The 8659-nt window shown below is 35.9% G+C and overlaps 1 pseudogene; it reads right to left on the bottom strand.

Moving 5' to 3' along the window:
* Positions 1-1070: 1070 nt before the first annotated feature.
* LOC116636281 lies at positions 1071-2424 on the bottom strand (annotated as a pseudogene).
* Positions 2425-8659: the final 6235 nt, after the last annotated feature.

Genomic DNA, 8659 nt, shown 5'->3' with positions numbered 1-8659 from the left:
CTACATTAAAATCATTTTTTATTTGTAAGGTTTTCTTAATTCAATCAAGTCCCTATAAGGACAGCTACTAAAGAGATGGCTGGATTGGTAACTAATGAAGTTTATCTTGTGTACAGATATATGAGCTTCCTAAATATACCATTTGTATCTTAAAGCTTTTTTTATAAAAACATCAACAAAACATGGAAAGAGGAACCCGTGAATAAGAACGAATTGAGAAATAAAAATACAGTGTGGCTGTAAAGATGGTTCTAGGAAGAGTAAAGATGCAAATGAATTAATAATTATAAAAACACAAAAGGAAAGTGAATTTAAGTTGTTTACAGAATCAAAAGACATGGGTAGATGTAGATATATTAGCATATATGGTATAAGTAGTTTATAATAAGAAGAAAGGTAATTATTTAAAATCCTATTGTCAAAGGTGGGACAAAAAGATACAGCATTAATGCACTATTATAGGTAGAATAAAGTGATACAATCTACCAGGCAATTTGAGAGTAGTTATCAAAATTTAACACGCATGTGTGACACAATTGTTTTTTGGGTTGTAGTTTTCTTTTTTTTTCCTCGTTAAACTTTTGTTTCACTGCGTCTCAAAATTCTGCGACAGATTTTTGGTCAAGTTGTTTCCACTGAAAAGTACAGATTTTTTTTTTTTAATTTTGAAAAATATCCATTTATTCTAGAGATAGAGAGGGTGTGAGCATGCGCACACGAGCAGGAGGGGCAGAGGGAGAGAGAATCCCAAGCAGACTTCACACTGAGCATGGAGCCCAACACAGAGCTCATGACCCTGAGATCACGACCCAAGCCGAAGCCAAGAGTCACTCAACCAGCTGCATCACCCAGGGACCCCTAAAAAGTATGGATATTAAAAACTAATAGCCTAAAACCCACACACCCACAAAAAACAATGGTCCACAAAACATTCTCCTTTCCTCTTGAAGGTTTTACAATACATTATTAACCAGTCTTTTACTATTAAATTTAAACAATTGACACAAACAGTTTCAAGACCATTCTTCTACCACTGATTAAGACTGGGGTGGCAGGTATTGGGATAAGATTCATTTAACCTTGTGAGCTTTCTGGACAGACTTGGTGACCTTGCCAGCTCCAGCTGCCATCTTGTCTATTTCTCTGATGACAACCACAGCAACCATCTGTCTCAGGTCACAAACAGATAAATGGCCCAGAGGAGGATAGTCAGAGAAGCTCTCAACACACATAGGCTTGGCAAAAACCATATCAACGATGGCAGTAACACCAGATTTCAAGAACTTAGGGCCATCTTCCAGCTTTTTTCCAGAATGACGATCAATCTTTTTCAGTTCAGCAAACTTGCAACCAATATGGGTTGTTCGACTACTCAGCACAGGTGCATATCCAGCACTGATTTGGCCTGGATTGTTCAGGATAATCACCTGAGCCATGAAGCCAGCTACTTCTATTGGTGGGTCATTTTTGCTATCACCAGCCACATTGCCACAATGGACATATTTGTCAGATATGTCCTTGACATTGAAGCCCACATTGTCCCAGGAAGGGCCTCACTCAAAGCTGCATGGTGCATTTCAACAGACTTTTTACTTCAGTTGTAACATCTACTAGAGCCAAGGTGACTAGCATGCCAGGTTTAAGAACACCAGTCTCCACTCAGCCCAGGGGGACAATACCAATACCACCAATTTTGTAGACATCATGGAGGGGCAGGTGCAAAGGCTTGTCAGTTGGATGAGTTGGTGGCAGAATGCAATCCAGAGCTTCAAGCAGCTTGGTTCCACTGGCATTGCTATCTTTATGGGTGACTTTCCAGCCCTTGAACAAAGGCATGCTAGCACATGGCTCCAGGATGTTGTCACCATTCCAACCAGAAATTGACACAAATACTATGTCAGGGTTGTAGCCAACCTTCTTAATACAAGTGCTGACTTCTTTAATGATTTCCTCATATCTCTTCTGGCTGTAGGGTGGCTCAGTGGAATCCATTTTGTTAACACCAACAATTAGTTGTTTTACATGCTCATGGGTTTGCCCGTTCTTGCAGATACCTACTTCAAATTCACCACCACCAGCAGCAACAATCAGGACAGCACAGTTAGCCTGAGATGTGCCTATAATCATGTTTTTATAAAGTCTCTGTGTCCTGGGGCATTAATGATGGTCAGGTAATACTTGCTGGTCTCGAATTTCCACAGGGAGTTTTCAATGGTGATACCATGTTCATGTTCAGTTTCAGTTTATCCAAGACCCAGGCATACTTGAAGGAGCTCATTCCCATCTCAGCAGCCCCCTTCTGAAATTTTGCCATAGTTCTTTTGTTGAGCCCACCATATTTGTAGCCCGGATGACCAGTAGTGGTCGACTTGCCTGAATCTATGTGTCCAATGACAACAATTGATGAGTCTTTTCCTTTCCCATTTGGTTTAGGTTTAGTGGTGGTTTTCATGACTCCTGTGTGCTGGCAGCAAACCAGCTGCAAAAAAAAAGCTGCTTGTTTGTTTGTTTTTTTATAAGTATGTGAGCACACAGGGCAGCTTGGTTTTTTTAACAGTGATTATTTAGAGACAACTGAATATCTATCTGTAGAGAAATGTTTGAAACCATCTCAAAACTGAAAAGGAGGGAATGTGACAGATAAAGTGCTGGTAATAGAGCAGCTACCTCAAAAGGAGCTCATGGTTTCCAGGAAGAGAAACACTGCTTGTGAGCGCACTGAAAGGGTACGCAACTGGAGAGTCTCCATAAATGACATGTTGGGAATCATGGAAAATGTGAGATAAAACAAGAGAAAACTGGGTAAATGCTCCCACTTACATAAAGGGGGATATGTGGATTCTAGATTCAATAAGCAAGAGTAGGAGGGCTCTCCCACAAAATTATATCATGAATTTTCAGATATGTATGTTGCTGATGTTTTGATATGTTACTAAGACATTTTTGTTTAGATTAATGTGATCTATTTTCTTGACAGATTTGTTAAACTGGTGGATCAAAGAAATGCCACACACAGTTTATATTTTCCCTCAAGCAAGGCATTTGGCAACATCTCCAGTTCTCTGGGATCACTGAGGAGTAAGGACTTGACAATCATGTAGGATACACCTTTGGAATGTGAACATAGGACACCGAGACAGCATGATTGCCAGCAGAGTGGGCAGGATGTCAGCCACCGAGTGCAGAGAGGCAGTGAGCTAACACCTACACTCTGAAATTGAACCTGAGTAGGAACCCAGGTTCGGAAATGTCCTGCCTATTTAATGATGGGTCAGTTGTTTAATCTCTCCAGGCCTCAATTTTTTTTCTTATGTAATTTGAGAATTAAAATATTGCCTACCTTACGGTTGTTGGGAGAATTCAAGAGGAGCTAAATGAAAGGTTTTTAGTAAGATGACCAGCATCAAGTATTATGATATTAAAATGAACACATGGAAGTTGTAAGTAATTAGAAGCATTCAGGCAGAGTAGCGGAGTGCCTTTCTTATTCCACAGCAGTAGCAGCAGAAACAGAAAACATTTGAGTTACCATAATATCTTATCATATTCTAAGGAAGAAAGGAAGCCCTTCCCAAGAAGGATGATAAGCACAGGACATTCTCCTATCGGACTAAAGAAGATTGTAGCTGAGACACAAGCTATCGGATATCTGCAGAAACTTTCCTTTTTCTCTAAGAGGCTTGTTGTAGAACTTCTCAGTTTTCCCACTTAACATTTTCTTCAAGTACACTTAAAATAAATCTTCAATATCTAAGATAAATTCAGAATATGTGTTTCTTGTTTCCTAAAAGAGGCTAACATAATTACTAAATAAAAACTCAAAAAGAGGAGTTGTTCCAAACTAACAAAATAAATATAAAAGGGTTAAATGTATTGCTCCCACGTCTTTAGGCAGGGTCCTCAGCTTCTTGTGATTTTCTTATTGTTGCTAAAGATAAAATTAGGGCTATGGTGATTTTAAATAATTTAATCAAGATAAAATGCATAGTGCAGTCGTTGACTAATAATGAACAATCATGAAAATGTGGTTATCATTCTTATCAGATGAAGAAATGAGTAAACACCTAATATTTGGAACAGAAAGGAATGCTTCATTTAAAAATCCTAAATATTGTACTCAACGGCAAGTGCCATTGAATGTGATCCAAGAGGATGAAAACACCATGAAATAGATCTTGGGATCTTTTATTGCATTAAATAGAACTATTGTGTTTTCATTAAGAGAAATAATTGTTTTACTTTATACAGTTAAGATATCATGTAGAAAATTTAGTTCTGGTAGTAATACTTTAAGAAGGACTTAAACTATAGAGATGGTAAAGAAGTTGGAGCAATTTATGACTTTTGATTTGGGAAAAGGAAATATCTAGAGGGAAAAAGAATGCTAACTCTTCTGATATCTAAAAAGTTTTCATGCTTGAAATGCATAATAGATTAGGATTAAGTGGAGAAAGTCATGGGAATCAGATTTTGAGCAAACATGCAGACAAATATTAAGTAGCTCTGTCTTGGGGCTCATGGGTGGCTCAGTTGGTTAAGCAACTGACTTTTGATTTTGGCTCAGGTCATGATCTCATGGTCCTGGGATGGGGCCCCAAGTCAGGTCATCTGCTCAGAGGGGAGTCAGCTTGCCTCCAGTTCTTTGTTCCTCCCCCTACTCTCACACACTCTCTCTCTCTGAAATAAATAAATGAATCTTAAAAAAAAAAAAAAAAGTAGATCTGTCTGACAACTCAATGATGTTTTAGGGATTGGAATCTTCATTTTTGACCAGCTTTTAGTGATCTTTAAATTCAAACTAAATAAGGGAAGGGAGTACACAGCATGCTTGCTACGAGGTTCCCATCCTGGACCTAAGGCATATATTCTCAGCCAGCCACTCTTCCTTGCTGGACTATGGGTATCCTTTAATCTATAATCCTGATAGAATCCTTTAAATTGCATTTTAGACAGCCACTGCCAATCAATTGGTGTTCGATTTCTGTCTAAATGATCTGTAAAGTTCTATGAATTCTGATAGCTCATGATATTCATGTTTGAACTATATTTTATCACCTAGAATACAGGGCATTATGTCCTCCATTTACTTATATAAAAATGAAGGGAGTAAAATTTTCAACCAATATTGTAATGTCTATTTCTAACAATAAATGATTTTGAGATAGTTCTCAAATCTCAACAGAACCACCAGATGGTATGTTTTCTAGACAAGTCATATTTATAACAATGTATTTTTACATTTTGCAATACAACATAAAGCCTAATAATAAGATTTGAATTCTGCAAATACTAGACAAATCTGCAAGTATAACATTCTTCTCTCCTAGCGAACATCCTGTGAATTCATAAATATTTACATATTACAAGTTATAATTATGTAGCACTGGGGAAAAGGGAAAATGTAACTGTATATTTATATCTATAAGAATATAAAAGAACATTCATAAATTACAAACATGCATTGTTCTAAGAAGAGTGCCTACTGAGCTTTTGTATCTTAAGGCCAATACATAAGACAAGTTTCTACATTCCCCCCATCAGTGGAATAAAAAATTATAATTGTAACTTTGAATGACTATTGATTGCTTATTATAGTTTCTATTAATAGTCATAGATGATTATGTATGAGCACATAATTGTAGGTATTTGATAATGTAGAAGGGAAAGTTTGTATTGCTACAGGGATAATCTTCCTTAAGAAACTGACAAGCATGATTATAAAAAATACTGCAAAGTATGTATTTGCTTTAAAACAATTACCTAAAATAGTGCGGTTAAATGCTATCTTGTTCTTGTTTTTCATACCAGTCGGTATTCCACAGTAAATTTTATATCATAGATTCATCTGCACACTAATAAAGTTCTTCTAAATAAAACAGAATTTTTTATAAATCTGTTGTACATATGTTAGATTTAAGTTATCCCAAAACTTTAAAAAATTGAAAACTAGGAATTGGTTCCTACACTTCTGCATTGTTTTCTACAGAAATTATCATCATTTACGTTCATTTTTTAAAACTTTCATACTCTCCTTTTCTTACTATTTTCACTACAAAATATTCCAACAATTTAATTACTTCATAACTATATTTTTATGCATATCTCTGCAGGTACATTTATATATTAGAGTAAATTCAGCTCTTAAATAGTCTCACCTCTGAGGTTGACAGCCCTTATGTAGCAGTGACCTCTAGTCATCTCATCAAATTTTGGGTTACTTACTAGCTATAATCAAATATATTCGCATCTCTTATTTGAACAAATCATACAGAAATTGAATACAATTTTTATGAACACTAGCAATATGTTCACTTCTCTGATAATTTTGACATTAAAATTCCATCTTAATAATCCCATCCTTCAGGCTTTGCAGACTCTTAAGGTATTAAAGCAAAAATTATCCTAAGCAGTTAGATTATAATGTATTTAAAGATTAGACATTTCATGTTGAATATTAACTGCTCCACTTCCCAGGAAAAGAAAACTATGCTGATTTTCTTCTATAATTTATACATTTCAAAGACCAGCCATCCAAGTTTCAAACTATATTGCAGGAAAACATTCTTAAAATGGACTTGAAATCTGCATAGAGTTTCAAAGGTATATGAAATGGCATATTAAGATACATTAGAAATATTTGCAATAATTACTTAATTTTATTTCAAAATATCATACTGTAAAATTATTAGAAAATTATAGCAAATACTTCATAGACAGAAAAATAGTGAACTAAAGTGGTTAAATTCTCTACTGAGAAAAGTAAATACTCACCCTATTAATGTCAGGTAATAGGTAGGATATTTATTGGGCATACTCTATATTATGTGGAATGAGAGAAATTAAAGACAAATGTGAACTAACAGATGAGAAAAGAACCTATTGTATTGTTTCTTAGGCTTAAAAAGATAATAAAATATCATCTAAATTTTTTTAACCTCTGGAAATTATGTATGTGACCTGTTCATAAGGATGGAAGCCTGTCTTATTTTGAATTTCTCTAAAGGACAAAATTTTGAGCCCATTCATACATTTCAAAAGAGGTAACTTAAACAAAAGTCAAAATTTTTTTTTTCCTAAACCTTGTCTTGTTTTTATGACCATGGTTCTATAAGGTCTCATCCTTCAGTATCAGACCTTACTCATATACAATTTAAAGAAAGAAGGTGCTATAGACTGAATGTTGGTGCCTTCCCCCCAAATTAATATTCATACGTTGAAACCTAATATCCAACGGGACCTGATGGTATTTGGACGTGGGCCTTCTGGGAGGTGACTAAGTCATGCTGGTGAGCCCTCATAAATGGATTACTGATCTTATAAAAGAGACCCCAGAGAGCTCCTTTACCACTTCTACCATGTGAGGACATGGCTAGAAGGTGCCATCTACAAACCATGAAGTGGGTCCTCACCAGACACTGAATCTGCTACAGCCTCAATCTTGGACAGCCTCCAGAACATGAGAAATGTATTTCTTTTGTTTATAAATCATCCAATCTATGGTATTTGGTTATAGCAGCCTGAATAAACTAAGACAGAGGCTTGCAAAAATAATAAAGAACATGTTTCCAATAGCCCATGTTTCCTGCTTCTATCACTGCTGATCAAAGGAGAGAAACAAGAATGATAACTTGGATATAGAAATGGATAGAAACATCTACAACATATACCATTTTGCACAGTATATGTCAATGCCATTATCTTATTTTGTACCCATTAACAAATGACTTCTACTCACCAAGCTTTATTTCTTATCCCCCGAAAAAAGATAAGATAATAATTCCTCATGTTTTGTCTTTTTTTTTTTTTTGCCTATATATGTGTATGCATGCATGTGTGACAATTGAATAGTGCGAAATCCCATTTTATCTTGATTTGACTTTATTTCAACATCTAATTATATTGTTTTGGTTTGGGGTCCCCTAAAGGTAAATTCTAAAACTAGATTAGAGTGCAGGTTGTTTGTTTGGAAGGTCATAACAAGAAGCACCTGTATGACAAAGGTACCGAGAAAGCAGGAGGAAAGATATTTTAGTTTTAGTTTACTGTGTGGGAAACCACTCCAAAAGTAATGGCTTACTAACATTTATTATATCTCACAGTTCTGTGTGAGGTTGGTTGCTTGCTTTTTCAGTTGGTTTCACTTGGGACTTCTCATGGGTCATTACACTGGAGCTACATGAAGATGTTTGCTGTGGGTAACAACAGGTTGAATCCTACGGGGGATAATTGGAATATGGATAGAACTACCTTAGATTTTCCTCACTTGAGAGGTGTGTAACATATACCAATTCTTATTGGGCTTTGTGAAAGCAATGATTTTGCGGAAATAAAGTTCCTGGCACCTCAGGCCGGACACATAGGTAGGCGGAGTGCACAGCTCATGCCAGAGAAACCCCTGTTGAAAACAGTTGCAAGAGCTTTCAATAAGAAGTTGACAGAAGGCATGGGAATACAAAGTCCTAAGGGGATGGGGAATAAACGCATATTTGTACAAGCTACAAATATAACAAAATGAACACTCAGACCAAGGAAAAAACTTTATCAGTTTCTTAAAAGTCCTTCTGTTTTTTCTCTCCATTCATATTCCGTCCCTATCCCAAATAGAATAGCCACGTGTGCTAAATTTCATTTTATTCCTTTCCTTGCTTAGAAAAAAATA

The sequence above is a fragment of the Phoca vitulina genome, unplaced genomic scaffold (genome assembly GCF_004348235.1).
Source record: "Phoca vitulina isolate PV1807 unplaced genomic scaffold, GSC_HSeal_1.0 scaffold1, whole genome shotgun sequence".
Lineage (NCBI taxonomy): Eukaryota > Metazoa > Chordata > Mammalia > Carnivora > Phocidae > Phoca > Phoca vitulina.
The sequence above is the reverse complement of the archived record's forward strand: the minus strand, read 5'-3'. Positions and strand labels throughout refer to the sequence as shown.